Source organism: Cavia porcellus, unplaced genomic scaffold, assembly GCF_034190915.1.
Source record: "Cavia porcellus strain 051 isolate PalLab524CR breed Dunkin Hartley unplaced genomic scaffold, mCavPor4.1 scaffold_16, whole genome shotgun sequence".
Lineage (NCBI taxonomy): Eukaryota > Metazoa > Chordata > Mammalia > Rodentia > Caviidae > Cavia > Cavia porcellus.
The window spans coordinates 10302799-10318960 of NW_026947499.1; the positions used below are offsets into that span (position 1 = coordinate 10302799).

The window sequence follows — 16162 nt, forward strand, 5'->3', positions numbered from 1 at the left end:
CAACTTTCTCCTCGCCCTGTACTTCCTTCTCCAAGTAGATTTAGTTTACAGTTCATTAAGCATTAAAACCAGACACAGAATTGATTGTGCAGGGCTGTGAGGTGGCGCTCGGCCCAGGGGAACGGCTGAGCGTGGTGGCACAGAGCAGGCACCCTGTTCTTGCCGTTGTCATTAGCGCTGCTTTACCAGGCTGTGCTGGGACAATCTGTGGGCATCCAGGACGCGGAGACACCGCCGGATGGCGGAGGGCAGGATACCCGAGCTCTCTTCCCAAGTAGCTTGAGCGGCTGTGAGACCTGGGCGCTGCGCCTCCCTGGCCTCTGTGAGTCAGCACCACATCCTTGCCAGCTCTGCGGCTGGGAAGTGATCCAGCACCTTTAGCAAATGTCTGCCTGGTCACCTTTTTAGATCAGGATGCAGGTACGCAATGCAAGGGAGAAATTCACCCAGTACTGAAAGACCTTAAATCAGCTGGGTGTGGTCGCGTGTATTTGTCATCCTAGCACTCCAGGAGGCTGAAGCAGGAAGACTTGAAGTGCGAGCCCAGCCTCAGGGATTTAGTGAGACCTTATCCCAAAAGAGAAGCCATGGGGGCGAAGGGGTAGCCTGGTGGGAAGACCCTGGGTTCAGCCCCAGATACCCCTCCCCCAAAAGCTTTCAGTGTCCTTTAAGATGTCCAGGGCCATGGGAGGGCGGAGTGGAGGGGTGCTTGCCCGGTGTGTGCCAAGCCCTGGGTTCCGTTGTCAGCACCGCAGACATTGAAGTTAATACGCAGCCTCTTAGATATGTGCTCCTTAGAATTCTGACTCCTTCCCCCAGATGTGGACTTTCATCCTCCCCCTCGATGAGGAACCAACGAGCAGGAGAGCTTTCTCGAAGGCTGAATTTGGGGCCCAAGGCTTGTGCCTTGGCTCACCACCTTCTGACAAGCAGAATTCGAAACCACTGTGTTCTGATCCAGCCTTTCCTCAACTAAGAAGAACTCATCTCTACAATGTAGACAGTGCTGCATTTTATAGAATTTTATTTTACATTGAGGAAGCAGTTAAACTGTGCTCTGTATTTTGCCGATCATGGGGATACAAATTCTAGTTATGAGAAATTTCTTTTTCCTTTTAATAACCTTAACCATTTTGTTTTTTTGTTTTGTTTTTGTGGGGGATGAAGGGGCACTTGTAAAAAGAAACGATTTGGGAAAATTAAGCAGCAACATCCTTGAGAAGTGAGAATGATTTCACTCGCTGTCGCTTATTGTCGTAATGTGTTTTGTGTTGCCTGGCAGAATCCTGTAGAGTGATGAACAGATTGATTTCTTACAGCTCTGGAGTCCGGGCAGTCCAAGGTCCAGGGGCCACATCTCTTGAGGGACCCTAGCTGCATTGTAACTAGGCCAAAAGCATCACAGCGAGACCAGAGGGAGAGGAGCGCAAGCAGGGAGGGAGGCAGAGCTTTGTAACCCAGCCCGGTGACGACAGGCCACCCCCAGCACTGTGGCACCAGGTCACACCTCGCATGCACAGACTTCAGGGGCCATCTGACCACCACGGCACTTGGCAGGCGGTAATTCACTTTCGTGGCTTCTTTCTTCCCTCCTCCTCTCCCCCGAGGTCAGGCCAGTGTCGGAGACTCAGAAGTTGATCACAGAGGTGGGCGAAGCAGGGTAACAGGTGTTTTCTTAGCAGGTGACCAGCAGCTGCTCAGCCATTGTGAGGGGGTGGTGACGAGGAGAGGGGCACCCTGTTTCCTCTGCCTTTAGTGACAATCTGGTGTTCAGAGAGCAGGCTGGGCTCAGTGACGCTGTCCTCTGTCTCGGCCACTCATGTGACCAGCAGGTCGGCTGAGACGTGAGGTGGCCGCAGTCCTCAGGGTCCCTCCTCCCTGTGGTCTCTGTGCCACCTGCCAGGTGCGAGGGAAGCCTTGCACGTGGCACGTGTGGCCAGGCCCTCTTCAGACATAAGGCAGACCTGCTGCAGCCCCTGCTGTGGCTCCCTGGTGACAGGCTTGTGAAGAAGGGGTGTGGTGGAGGCCAAGTGCGTGGGGTCCGGCCTGACACACGTGCGCAGCCAGTGAGTGCGAGCCGAGGCTGCTGTGACCGCGAGAAGCCGAAGCCGTTTGCAGTAGCTGGTGGAAGCCGCGAGTCAGGTGACAGAGGGACCGAGGGCCTTCCAGAAGCTTCTGAGCCAGCTCGGACAGGCCTGCACCTACTTTCTGAGCTGTCACTTGGGCAACTGGGAAGGATGGATGTGTAAGGGGGGCCAGAGCCTTTGAGAGGAGATCGCCCACCTTCACGGCATCTGTGGTCCTCGGCTGGGGTGACGCTTTCTTAACGTCCCTGGTGGTTGGCAGGCAGCGCTGGAGGAGCGGTTAGAACCAGGCCTCTTGTCAGGGTGAGTGGGCCCGTTTTAATTTGAACCAGTGGGGTTTGCGAATGTCTGCCTTAAGTGCCTTCTCCGAAGACTTCCCTCTCTGCCCGGCGTAGACTCAGTGTTCAGTGAACGATTTCAGCGAAAACCGCGGGGCTGGCTTTGTAGTGAGAGTAGTGTGCATGTGTCCCCCTTAGATTCTTCTCACCTTGGCCTCTGCCCGAAGGACTGGGGCCACCTTCCACTCTGGAAAGCCTGAGGGAACTGGGGGTGCAGTGGCTGCCATTGTCAAGGACAAAATGTGTGTCGACTCCTCCCCCACCCGGAAGGGTGGCCTCCGGTGCCTCCTTGTTGGGGAGGCAGTGGTCCTGTCTTCTTGTCAGCCTGCAGGGGAGGAGACTCCAGGTCAGTGTGTGCAGTCAGGATTCGGCATCCTGCTCTTTGTGCTGTGTGTTCACATTGAATAATGTAGGGGTTTGTGGTAATGCTTTGACTGGACTTCGGGGGTAAAGCCTTTCACCAGCATACAGGGGTTTGACTGGACAAACAGACGTGCACCCGTGTCTCTGCCTGGAGCCAGGGAGCGGTTGTGTTTGCTCTTGGAGTGGAAACGCCCTCACTTGGCCAGCTTTGTCACAGCACATTGGTGCACCCCAGAGTCAGCAGAGCGTCCTGCTCTTCGTAACTGATGCCAAGACCACACTCACCAGCGTCCAGGTTGCTAGGCCTGCTTTGGGTTTGGAAAGGTGGCAGCAGGTTTTGGGTGTGGTTGCTCTGTGTGTGGAAGAATCGGGCAGTGGGACCGGGAGGATATGGTAGCTGGAGGTGCGGGGTCGAAGAAAGAGGGAAGTGGAAGTTCTAAAGAAGGGGTTCGTGAGGATGTCGGAGGGCCTGGGGCCAGAGCAGGCAGCAGGAGGTGAGTCAGGGCACCTGGAAAACAGGTGTGCGTGGTCCCATGTGGAATTCCTCTGGGTTCTTAAATGTGCACACTATCCCGTAGCTGGCTGGCTATTTTCCAATTAAAAGCATCGGATTTTATATTTGGGGGTGAAGAAATTATCTGGCACATGGTAGTGGGGTTTTTTTTGGGTCAGGTGTCAGGAGCCTTACTAGTTTTTTTGCTTTTAAAAGCCTGCTCGTGTCCAGTGTGTGGCTTTCACTGAAATTCATGACTTTTCCAACATGGCAGAATGGGGTGGGTGGCTCTGGTGGGACCTTCCTTGGTTTCCCTGCGTTCTTTACAGAGCCTGGTTGCTTTATAATAGCCAAGCATAGGGTTGGGGTGCTTCTTAGTGATTGATTTAGTGGGATTTTAAGAGCTGATACAACCTCGGGTGGTTTCTAGGTCAGGATGCGATGTGTAGTGACGCGTGTAGATCAGCCGTCCGCAAGGGCCCCTCAGGCCCCCTGCAGGCCCTGGTTCTGCGTGCTGGCGGGGAAGAGAGCTTGGCGTAGCACGCACGTGAGCCTCCCAGTTTCAAGATGCGTTTCTGAGGGTCTGTGTTAGCCCTTAATTCTGCTGAAATCTTTTTCCTTCTCCCTCTTGAAAAACGAGTTCCCAAATACAGTTATTATACCTTTCCTCACTAAGTCTGTTCCTTGATCACTATGGGCAGTTCACACAAGGCAGAACTATCAAATGGTTGGTTTTAGTGTGTTGTATAACTTTGCTGTATATCAAACTAATTTTTACAAGTTTTCATCCTAAACCTCAAATCATGTAATTAATAATTTGCCTGTTTATTTATGACCTAATTGTGATTCTTTCATTAATAAAAGCTAATGGAAAAGGGCCCTTTATTAAGCTGATGACTAGACCTACATTTAATTTTCCTGCAGTGTATGAAGAAGTGTTGTACCAGAGTATTAAAAGATATGTAATATTTTATTGATAAATCTATCCTTTAAAAGGAATACATTTTAGGATGTCATCATTTTGATGTGAATCATGTAAATGTTGATAATATGCTGTTTATTATACATGTAGTGTTTCAAGAGATTCACTTAATTGCCTTTTGCCCACATATATTATGTAGTTCCTTTGCAGTTGTTTTTTAGAAAGTGACGTTAAAGATTAGTTTATGTAGAGAAACATTAGTGGATGTTATTTGCCTCCCTACCTGTATTTATGGGTGTTAGTTCAACTCCTTTGCTAGTTGCAAAGCTGTATTATCAGAGTAAAAGTGTATTTGTAAACTGTATGGAACTAAAAATTAGGAATAAAACCATTTTCTTACATTACAGTGTTTGTCGTTTATTTCATAAAAATGATCGAAGAGCCAGACATAGTGGTGCACACCGTGATCCCAGCACTTGCAAGCTGGGCAGAGGGTCACCGCAGGTTGAGGCCAGTCTGGGTTACAAAGTAAATTCTAGGCCAGCCTGACTACATAACAAGACTGTCTCAAAACCAAACAAAAACAAATGCCCAGAAAAATGTGTGATCAGTTGGGTTATCACACTGGCAGAATGCTGGATTGAGCAGCTGTTAGCTTGAAGGTACCTGGAATACAGAACAGTCAGATCGGTTCCCTGACACTTTACCTATCACCTGGTGGCTGGCAAAACATGGGGCTTCTCCAAAACAGGCACCGTGCCTGTGCCACACCCCAGGGATGGGCAGACCGGTACTCTGACCTGGTGGCTGGCTGCCACAGGCTGGCACAATCAGATTGTCCCTGTGGTAGCTCAACCTGAAGGGCCAAGACAGAGATGAGGCAGCTGATTCCAGTGGGCAGGTGGGCACATGGCAGGGGACACAGTTTTCCGCAGAAGGAGGTCTCTCATGGGTAGTCACATCAGCCACTAGGGGTTCCCAAAAGAGGCTGTACACAGACACAGCCTGGTCCATGTCATCCCTCCTGAGCTCCAAGGCTGTGCAGAGGGTTGCGATGGTCCCCTGGTCTTAGACCTACCATGGTCCCTGTCACAGCAAAGAACCCTAGAAAATGCATAGATGGAGAGCAGTGTGGGGATGCCCTCCAGGGCAGTGTAGACGGCCGAGGGCTCGGGCAGCTTGGCCACTCAGTGAAAAGGCTTCTGACCAAGCAGCTGCTTGGGGGGGTCCCGTCCTGTGTGTGCTTTGCATCCCTGTTCTCTCCCGTCTAGAGGCAGGAAGGGGGCGACCTCCAGGCATAGCTATATTGCAGTGCTGTTTTTCACCCCCTAATAACTGGGAAAGTTGCTGAACGCTGAACATGCTAAATAACGCTGCTCTGGACAGGAAGTTGCTGTCGGTGGTGGCAGTGTAGTTACCAGTGAGCTTATATTCGTGTCACTTGAGGTCAGTCTCCATAAATCCCCAAATACAGCCAATGTAGGGTATAAAATGCAGCTTCTGGGGAGCTCTGGTGGTGACGGAGACAGGGTTAACAGGGAGGGGTGCAGTTCAGTGGGAGGAATAACTGACTGCTCCGAATCATCGCAGGGTGGGTTTGTCAGCTTTCTGTCCCTGGGGTGAAACTCCTGACACCCACAGGAGAGTGTGGGTCCCATTGGCTCAGGGACTCCAAGAGGTTTAGGTCCAGAGTCACCCGGCTCCAGAGAGGGAACAACGCAGAGGTGCTCACCTCACGGTGGCTGGGAAACTGCAGAACGCCAGTGCTGGAGGAGAAGGGGCCAGGGACCAGATACAGTCCCCAAGATGAGGCTTCCATGACCTCCCAGACACTCCCAGGAGATCTTCACCCATCTGCTAGGCTTCCCTTAGTCCAGCCAAGTCGACAGCCAACACAGGACAACCACAGCTAACTACAAGTAATTGCATATTTTACAACAGCGAAAAGAGGATGTTGACAGTTCCTCACACACAGAAAAGATCAGTGATTAAAGTGGTGAAGATGCCAGTTCCCCTGATGGAACCATTATGTGTCCCATGCATCTACTGCAGTGTCATACCACACCCCATAAATAGGTGAGACTATGCGTCCACTTAATGTAAAAAGTGAAAAAATAGCTACCAAAATAAGGATTATAAGCAAGCAACACCGTACCGCAAGGCCTGTGTGTGGTTTGTGGACAACGTGATCGTACGTGATGCTGAGACTTGACATCAGCAATAGCTGAAAGAGTGTGGTATACTGAGCTGAAAATCACTTTCGGGTCCTAACCCTCTCCCACTTCTGGATACGCTGCAACAGTGTGGTGCGTACATATTTGAGTGTTTTCATTCTAAATCTGAGTAATCTTGAGTAATCTTGGCTAGTTTTGCTAGAATTCCCTAGTGTAATTCATGGCTTCGAATGAGTCATTTGATTCTGAATGCGATCATTACTGAGATCAATTCTCTCTGTCTTTTTTTGGTACCGGGGATTGAACTCATGACCTTGCACTTGCCAGGCGGGTGCTTGTGCCACTGAGCTAAATCCCTGGCCCAATTCTCTTCTTAGTTTTTGGCACTAGAGATGCAACTGAGGGCCTGGGCGGGCTCAGCAGATGCGCTCCCATTGGGCTGTATGTCCAGCCCAAGATCACTGTTTTGCAAGAAAAAAACAAGTTCACTGGAACCAAGTGTGGTGGTAGACATCCATAAGCCCACCCTGAGGCTGAGGCAGAAAGATTGTTGCAAGTCTGAGGTCAGCCTGGGCTACGTAGTGAGTTCAAGTCCAACTTGAACTAAATAGTAGGATTCTGTCTTTAAATAAATTTTTTAAAAGTTTTTTATTATAATTGTTTTTTATACAAATTCACAGTTTGTTTAATTTGAATTTATTCACATTAAAAAAGTTAAATAGCCATTAGGTTTTCATCTAATAAATTTCCTTTAAGAAAGATAACATTATATCTGATACTTAATGCTACAGTATATGAAGGTGTACTCAAGGACTTCAGGGAGGGAGTCAATATGGTAACTATTTTCGGGTCAGGATTATCTGGTGGTGAAACACTATTCTGCTTAAATGGTTATGTTTTGATCTGCCCTGTTTCGCTGTTATGCCCTCTTTTTTTCTCAATCTCCACTCCATTATTTACTTTTTTATTTTTATCCATTTAATTAAAGGGAAAAATATAGCAGGATATAATATAGTAACCCACTTTGACTCTCTATTATCTCGATTTGAAGCCCTGTATTACTCTCACCATCTTGTTTTTGACTGAGGTTCCTCTATTCTGTTTTGCTGGATAGTATCAGGTTCGAAAGTTTAGGCATCAGCTGAGAAGATAATGAGATTCATTATGAGGCCCATTCTCGTTGACTTTTATCTACTTTTGAAGACCTACAATATCTCCAATGTTTTGGTTTTGTCGGTTTTATTCTTTACGGTTTTGTTCAATTGTATTACAACTAATGATATAGGCAATTCTATTAGAAATAGCGGGAGGCATTATGGTAACCATTGTTAATCAGCTTGTATTATGTTTTTATATTATCTATTATGTCCACCCTTTTGACTTGACCGATTCTGTTCTGTTATGTCACATTTGGTTTTACTCTCTTCCAAAAAAGCAATACGAACCGTGGGAGCAATGAAACCCAAAATGTGTAATAGTCACTGTACAAAAGAGAGGAAAAGAAAGTGCTCTAAACTATATAACTGCATGTATATTTAAATGTATAAGATAGAAAATGATATCACAGAGTTTTATTGGATCATTGAACAGAACTGTTTGCAGTATCATTGTTGGAATGTCCACTCTACAAGCTTTAATTTTGTGACTGGAACAATTATTTCTAAGATGGCAATATGTAATCCAAAAAAAAAAAAAAAAAACATTATATCTGATTGGAACTATCCTAGGAAAATCCGGTGGTCTGTGCCCCTGGGTTTAGCATCTTTGCTGATTACATATCCCACGTGGTGATATGTGAGTTTGATCTGATTCAGACTTGTGTACCCATCTTTCTTTTTAAATGTTTCTATGGTAGTAAAATATACAGGATACAATTTGCTGTCTTGCCGGTCTGTGACTACAGCTCAGTGGCACTAATACACTCACACTGGTGACTCACCCCTCCCTTTCATCTTGGGAACCTTCGCCCTTATGACTTACCCCACTCCCAAGCCTGGTGCTGGGCATGGAACCCAGGGTCACACCTGCCCGGTAAGTACTCTACCACTGAGCCATACACCCAACTCCATTTTTATTTTTGAAGCCCCACTCTCTTTTTTTTTTTTTTTTTGTCTTTTTCCTTTTTATCGGTACCAGGGATCGAACTCACGACTGCCTGCTTGCAAGGCAGGCGCTTATGCCGCTGAGCTAAATCCCCAGCCTCTGAAGCCCCACTCTCACCCCTTAATACTTTGTGTGTGTGTGTGTGTTTTGAGTCAGGGTCTCTCTATGAAGTTCAGGCTGGCCTTGAGCGCATTTTGTAGCCCAGGCTCATCTTGAACTCACAAAGATCCTTCTGCCTCAGCCTCCTCTTAAAGCACCTCTGACTATTAACCTTTTTATGTATTTTTGAATAGGTAATATATTCATTTAAATACAATGTAAAAATTTGAAAAGAGCACATAATAGAAATCTCTCTTCCACCCCTGACTGTTTCCTATGATACTCAGGTGTCCTGAGCAGCTTTGAACTTATGTCCCAAGAATAAAGACTCTGGGTGCTTGAGTTTTACAAGTGTCGCTTGGATAAATTACACCAAATTGCCACCCAGTCAGGCTAAACCTGGTTCTGTCTCCACCAGCATGTTCATGCCTGGACCGCCATCCTGTATCATCACACTTGCTTTCTTGTCCGCCTGATGGGTGAGAGAAGCCAGTTCTGCGTCATCTTTTCACGTGCCTGTGAACTCTGAACTTCTCTTGACATTTCACCATTGAGGGCTGGGTCTTGTCTTTACCTTTAGGGATGAAGGTAGCGAATTCTTTACAACTGCGTGACAGCAGTGCCTGTATCCTGCCACCGAGAGCAGTTTCCCTAGAGCCTCCTCCTTCCCTTCCGTGTGAGGGTGGCAGGTTCCCCCGGGCCTGCTCTGTCGTTTTCCACCTTGCTGCGGTTACAACTGCACAGTTCCCCCTGGAGGTGGGGAGCACAGCCCTTGGGAACTGCAGCCTCCGCACGGATGCCCGAACCCCCTGCCAGCCCGCGTCTTAATTATCCCCCTGCCTGCTGAATGGGCAGTTTCTTCAGACTGGCTTCTAGACCCCGAGGTACCAGCTGTGTCCATCGGTCAATCACTCCTTAATGAGGACAGTGGGTCAGGCAGGGCTGGGTGCTCGAGATAAGTATCTATCTCAGCACCTGTCTTAAGGACTTTATGGCCCATTTAGAGTGAGCAGACACAGGCTGCAGGCAAGGTGGGAAATAGAACAGCTGTGGGGGGCCAGGGGACTAGAGGGCACTAGTACCTTTTATTTACTAAGGGACAGTTAGGTGCCAAACACTCTCAGCTGTTCAGACTGGTTATTTTTCCTTCCTCCCTACCCCCCTTTCTCGCTCTCTTTTCTTTCCTTTGTGTAGCGGTGGAAATGGATGGAGCCACACCCCAGCTGTTTTACACTGATTACTTCTGAACCGGAAAAGACACCCCTCCCCCGTCCTGCTCACTGCCGTGTGTCCAGTGCCCACTATGGCACCCAGGCAGCAGGTGCCAGCATTTGAGGGATGAGTGTCTTATGCCCATAATCTGGAGTCGGTCTCACTGGGCCGCAGTCAGGGTGCCCGCAGGGCTGTGTCCCTCTCGGGGACTCGTTCCCATTCCCACCTCTCTCAGTTTGGAGGTGACATGCATGCCCTGCCCCAGGGCTCCTCCCTCCCCCTTCACACTTTGCCTCACACCCAAGTTCTGATTGGTCCTCTTTACTCTCTCTTTGACATATAAAGATGCTGATAGAAACATGAGGCCCTCGGGGTAATACAGAATAATCTCATTTCAAGATTCTTAGTCAGCATTGTGAAGTCCTGTTTGCCATGCAGATGTTCCAGGGTTGAGGATGCGTCCTCTTTCTAGGCTGATTATTCTACTACCACAGCACTGTGAGGCCTTAAGGATACAGGAGTCTGGGAACAAGGTCTGGCGCTGTAGAGAAAGATGCCAGGGCTGGAGCTGCAGGCTCAGAAGAGCTCAGCACAAAGGAAGAACTACCTGGCTTTCCCAGTCTCCCAGATGCCCTCCTTTCTAAAATTGACAGATACTGTGATTTACAGGTGCTATAATCCACAGGTGGTGTAATCTGCAGGTGCTGTAATCCACAGGTGTTTTAATCTGCAGGTGCTGTAATCCACAGGTGTAGTCTCCAGGGCTCTAATCCACAGGTGTTATAATCTGCAGGGGCTGTAATCTGCAGATGCTATAATCAGCAAGTGCTGTAATCCACAGGTGCTGTAATTCACAGGCATTGTAATCTGCAGGTGCTGTAATCTGAAGATATTGTCATCTTTCCACAGGCCCCAGCCTCCCAGCACAGAACAGGAAAGAGAGCACCTTTGTGATGCGACCTACTGGAATCTCTCCCTGTAATTAAGCTTTATGCAGTCATGGAGGGAAGGGTTTTCCAGAGGTAGCTGAATTTAGAGTTTGTAATTAATTCATGGTTTGAATGCTGGGGTTAAGGGTGTGAGTGCTAAGGGACAGAAGGATGTCCCCCATCCCATTCTTGTTGCTTGTGTTGTTTCTGCTGCCATGAATGGCTGCCCCTCTGCCAGATGCCACCCTGCCTTGGAGGCAGCTGACTATGACTGAAACCTCTACAAACTGTGAGCAAAATAAACCTTTCTCGCTTGATTTGTACTGTTGGGTATTTTGTCTCAGCAAGGAGAAAAGTAACTAAGACAGTCACCCTCTCCGGGGCTGGTGGAAATGCAGTCTCAGGTCCCCCAACCCTAGAAATCAGAGTGCGCATTTGCATGAGATCACTAGGACCACGCTAGTCCCTGGGTAGCTTGAGACATGGTGCCCTAAGGCTTTTCCTGTGGAGCAAATGCCATTGGACATTATCGGCACATTTGGGTCAGCGCATCTCTGGCGTCATGGAGCCTAGTATCTTGGTATCAGGGGACAGCCAGGATGTCCAGGGTCTATAGGAAGAAGAAACCCAAAGACAGGATCTCATAAAACCAGGCAAAGTATCATCACAAATGCCTGGGGAACAGACCCAGCTATTCTTAGACATCACGCCTAGCACCCCAAGTTTGTGAATTCCCAAGCATGTGCTAAATCTCTTAGCTATGCAAGAGGGGGAAATGGAGAGGAAGCGAACTCTAAAATTAAAGTCTGCTCAGGAGGTGACAGATGTCTGGGTGTTGACAGATTTCGTTTTGTAAGAAGTAATTTTTCCCTGTCTTCATTCATACATGTTTGATTGCTGCTTTCTACATTACCATTATTTTTGCTTCATATTAAAATCAATTTCCTTTTTGGCTACGGGGTTGATTTTCCCCCACGTTACATTGTATGAAAGTTTTAGAAAATCTCAAACAAAGGTTTGATTTATGGACAGAGAAAAGCTCCTGTGCTGAGCCATATGAATTATTCTCTAGCAGTGTCCTATTGTGCATTGATTTACTGTGTTTGACACCTTCTCTGCGTTTGAAAATGGACCAAAATTCTTGTTGGTATCATATGATTATTATCTTCAGGTTTAAGAATAGACCACCTGAACTGGGCATGGTGGCACATGTCTGTTATCCCAGCCCTTGAGAGGCTGAGGCAGAAGGACTGCCATGAGGTCGAGGTCAGCCTGGACTACAGACCAAGACCTTAGCTCAGAAAAATCTGTGCTTAGCAGGCATGTGACCTTCGGCTAGTCACTTTAGAACAACACTGATACTCTTGAGGAAAATGGAGCTCACAGTCCCTGTCTTGTTTTGAAGGGTCATTTAGAAGCTGAGTAGCAGCAGGATGGCCTGGCACATAATAGGTGCTCACTAAACACCTGAGTCTTTCTTATGGCATTGGGGATGCCCTGCAGGGCCTTGATGGCCTGTTTCTAGGCTGCATGGATTACCGATGGCAACAGGAAGACTCAGTGAACAAAACTCACGGATAGCAGTCGAGTTCACACTGCCCCTGCAAGGGCTTATTTGTGCACATCAACTTTTTAGTGTTACTACAGCCCATTAGCATCAGAAATCCTTCCCTAGCCTTCCTCCCTGGCACGGAAGGAAAATGTAAGTGACTTGGTGGGAAGCACAGACACACCCCTGAGGTCCCCTCCTGAGAGGTGGATACGGTGTTATGGTATTTTCCACCCACTGAGTTCCATCATGCGCTGCAGCGGATCAGGATCCCCACAAACAGGGCGCTGAGAGAGGCGGGCAAACACGGCAGCAAATGACCGGAGCAAAGCTCTTGTCCACCCGTGCAGCATGACACAAATGACCATAATACAGCGGGCCAGGGACATAGCTCAGCGGCACAAGCACCCGCCTGGCAAGCGCGAGGTTGTGAGTTCAATTTCTGGTACAAACAAACAAACAAAACATACGATCCAATGAAGGAAAAAAAGAGGAGGAAAAAATCGCTGGGTGGAAACTGCAAAGACAGACACAGGACGGGAAGCCCCGGCTCTGAAGAGTGACCGCTTTGCTCAGGGAGGAGGAGGATGCGGAGAGACAGGGACTCACTGAGCCGTGCAGTAGAGGACGCCTCCTCTCCTGCACTCCCTGTGAGGGCAGCAGCATGGACACAGCTCACCGCACGATCATGGTCACCCCACGGCCCCCCACCATCCCTCTCCTCTGCCTGGCACCTCACCTCAGTGCGGGCTCTTTCGGCAGCCCCAGGGCACTCGGGAGGGCTGACCTTGACCTTGACCTTGATGTGGAAGCCTGGGCAGGCGCAAGGAGCAGCTAGATTGACCATCTGAGCTTACAAGGGACATCTGCTCGGTGACCTTTGTTTCAATTCTGTGTGTTCAGGTGAGGAACCCAGAACTTGGTCCATTCTCCCCCAGGGGTGGCCCTTCTCTCCTGATTCCACTCTCCCTTGTCTAGACTGGCCTTGAAGTCCCATGGTAGCCCTGGCTAGCCTCGAACTCACAGCAATCTTCCTGCCTCAGCCTCCCAAGTGCTGGAATGTGCCACCACACCTGGTGCTAAGACATTTATTATTTTTATTTATTCATGTTGGTTTTTGAGATAATCTCAGTATGTAGTTCAGTTAAGTTCACTATGTATCCCAGGCTGGACTTGAACTCTCTGTGATCCTCCTGCCTCAGCATCCTGCGTGCTGGGATTATAGGCCTGCCTTGTCTAGAAGTTTAATGAATTATTATTTTTCAGACAGGGTCTCTGTCTGTAGCCCAGGCTGGCCTTCAATTCATAATTCTCCTGCCTCAGCTTCTGGAGTGCTGGGATTACAGGCCTGTGCCACTACACCCAGTTGGAAGCTTCACTTAAAATTTATTTTTATTTTATATTTGCATTTCTTTTTCTTTCTGGAAACATTAACTTGAATAATTCTGGAAACCAATGGGAAGTATGATGGGCATTTTTAGTAGCAAAAAAAAAAAAAAAAAAAGATTCCTAAGCAAAATGTGTGCCACGCGGTTGACAGCACACCAGGCGTCCCAGCCCTGGGAGTGTGGCTACAGCCTTCCCTTTTGTGACATTGTCCCTAAAGGCAGGTGGAGAGGTGAACCCATTGGAGGCTTCTGCAGATCCCTTTGCTCAGATCCCTCACGGCTTGCCCGTTTTTGTAGAATTTACTAAAAGCTTGCCTCTACACTTGGGGCTTTTCCTGTTGGATGCCAGCTTAGCACCGGAGCAGGATGGAGACCCTCGGTTGCCCCTTCCAGGTACGTTCCAGGAGTCTGCAGCCGCTGTGCCCTTGGGTGCGTCTCCTGTATTTTCTGGTCCTCACCTGGGAGCCACTAACCAACTGGAAGGCAGAGCCAAATGCAGGATGCAGTACTGAGGGGGATTTGAGATGATCCAAGGATAGAGACTTGGGGTTTAATTTTCAGTAATGGGAATGGAACCCAGGGCCGTCACTACAAACTACATCCCCGATCTTTTTATTTTCTGAGAGGATCTTGCTAAGTCACTGTCTTAGTTACTTTTCTCTCCTTGCAGGGACAAAATACTTAACACTCAAAACTAAGGAGGAAAGGTTTGCTTAGCTCACAGTTTGTGGAGGTTTCAGTCTGTAATCAGCTGGCTCCAAGGCAGGGTGGTGTGGCACTGGGGCAACACTTTAAGGCTGCAGAAGTCAGCAAAAGTGGGGAGAACCAGCCTCTTTCCCTCCCTTCTGCTGTCTGGGGTGGGTGGGTGCAGCACTCACACCACCTGCATACCCTTCTCCTTCATGAGAGAAGGATGTTTACAAAGTAAGGACCCTGGCTTCCTGCTGAGCTGCTTAGCTAAATTTCTACACTTCTCAAGTTGACACAGTGTATCAACCATTATAGTCACTGCATTGCCCAGGCTTGGCTCTAATTTGCAATCCTCTTGTCTCAGCCTACCAAAGTACTAGGAGTAGAGGCAAGCACTACCTTGCTTTGCTTGTGTTCTGAGCCATTCTGCCTTGCTGAGACAGGAGGTGGTGTGTGCATCAATTTAAAGACAAATATTAAATAAATGGTAAAGCACGTATGACTGGAATATGGCAAAATGGTGACTTGAGAAGTCTAGTTCTGTAAACCACACACATGGCTTCCCTGTACTCAGAAGGAGCTGGATGTGAGCTCCAGGGTATCCGCACGGCAGCTCTGAGGAGCTTTAAAAATCACCTCTCTTCTTCCCGCAGAGCCTGGGTCATTTAATAAAAGAGCCATTTACGAGGATGTGGGTGGGGGAAGGGAGCTGAAGGGGAAGAGGGGACACTGCGGAAGGACAAGCACATGGAAACGGCCAACCTCCAAAGTCTGCCTTATCTAACAGGAGCAACAGCCAGATTAGCAATTAATAACCGACATCGGCAAACTCGGCAAAGGCCCTGAATACGGTGCCACAGGAAAGGGCACCTTTGTGAGCTCCCTGGTTTTCACTACAGCTGCCCTCCAGCGGGTGGTTACGACTGTGTTCCAATAAAACTTTATTGACAAAAACAAGCAGGGGGCCGGATGTGGCCTGCAGCTGGTGAGCCGGGGAATGATTCACTGTTGGGACAGGGGACAGGGTAGGCTGCCTGGGTGAGGGCCAGGGTGGGGCTCTCAGATCTGAGTGCCGAGCGGAGCCAGGCAGGCAGAGCTCCGGGTCTGAATCTCCAGAGGAGTCAGGCGCTGTTTTGTGGGGGGAAGATAAACCCCACAAAAATGGGTGGATCAGCCATGACAACGCCCCTGAGGGTGGTGGGGTGGTCAGGCTACACCAGGCCTGTGATCTTCCCTGGCAACAAAGGACAGCAAATCTCTTCCTCCCAGGCCCAAGGGTCCTCCTGCTCCCCATTCCCCCCCCCCCCAATAGCAACTGCGTGGCATTTGTTATCACATTGCTGTCTGATGTCCCCTAAGAGCGCCAGTGTCTCATAGCTGGGGCTTTTGGAAGCCGACTGGCGCATGGGGGCGCTGGAGCTGACATGCAGACAGGGGGCGGGGCCTGGCGGGGAGGCGGGGCCTGGCGGGAGGCGGGGCCTGGCTGGGGAGGCGGGGCCTGTTGGGGGTTTCTCGCCCTCCTTGGCTCCTCCCTGCTGTCTCAGCTTCCTGAACGCAGCGCGGGCTTTGTCACTGGCATCTGTCTGGATGGCACCCTTTCACTTAAAATGTCTGAGTCATTCCATACAAATCACAGGAAACAACTCTTGAACGTGGCTGTTGATCAGAAATACCTGTGACAGCCGCTCCCAGGATCCTGCGGGGCTGGGGAGAATGGAATTCCCTGCTACGCGGTAGTCATGGAGATGGGGGACGTGAGGGTGCAAGGTTTAAACTTTCAGGGCAAAGGGAGAAAGCTGTGATCACTTTGGGCGCTGA

The 16162-nt window shown here is 49.1% G+C and overlaps 1 protein-coding gene across 2 annotated transcripts in view; it reads left to right on the forward strand.

Annotated features, from left to right (window-relative positions):
* Ptpn11 (protein tyrosine phosphatase non-receptor type 11) overlaps positions 1 to 4604 on the forward strand; it is an 87026-nt gene extending 82422 nt beyond the window's left edge. For both annotated transcript variants that reach the window (XM_063225674.1, XM_013144831.3), the window contains exon 16: positions 820 to 4604. The gene's annotated coding sequence lies outside the window, so the exon portion shown is untranslated. The remainder of the gene's footprint in view (positions 1 to 819) is intronic.
* The last annotated feature ends 11558 nt before the right edge of the window (positions 4605 to 16162 follow it).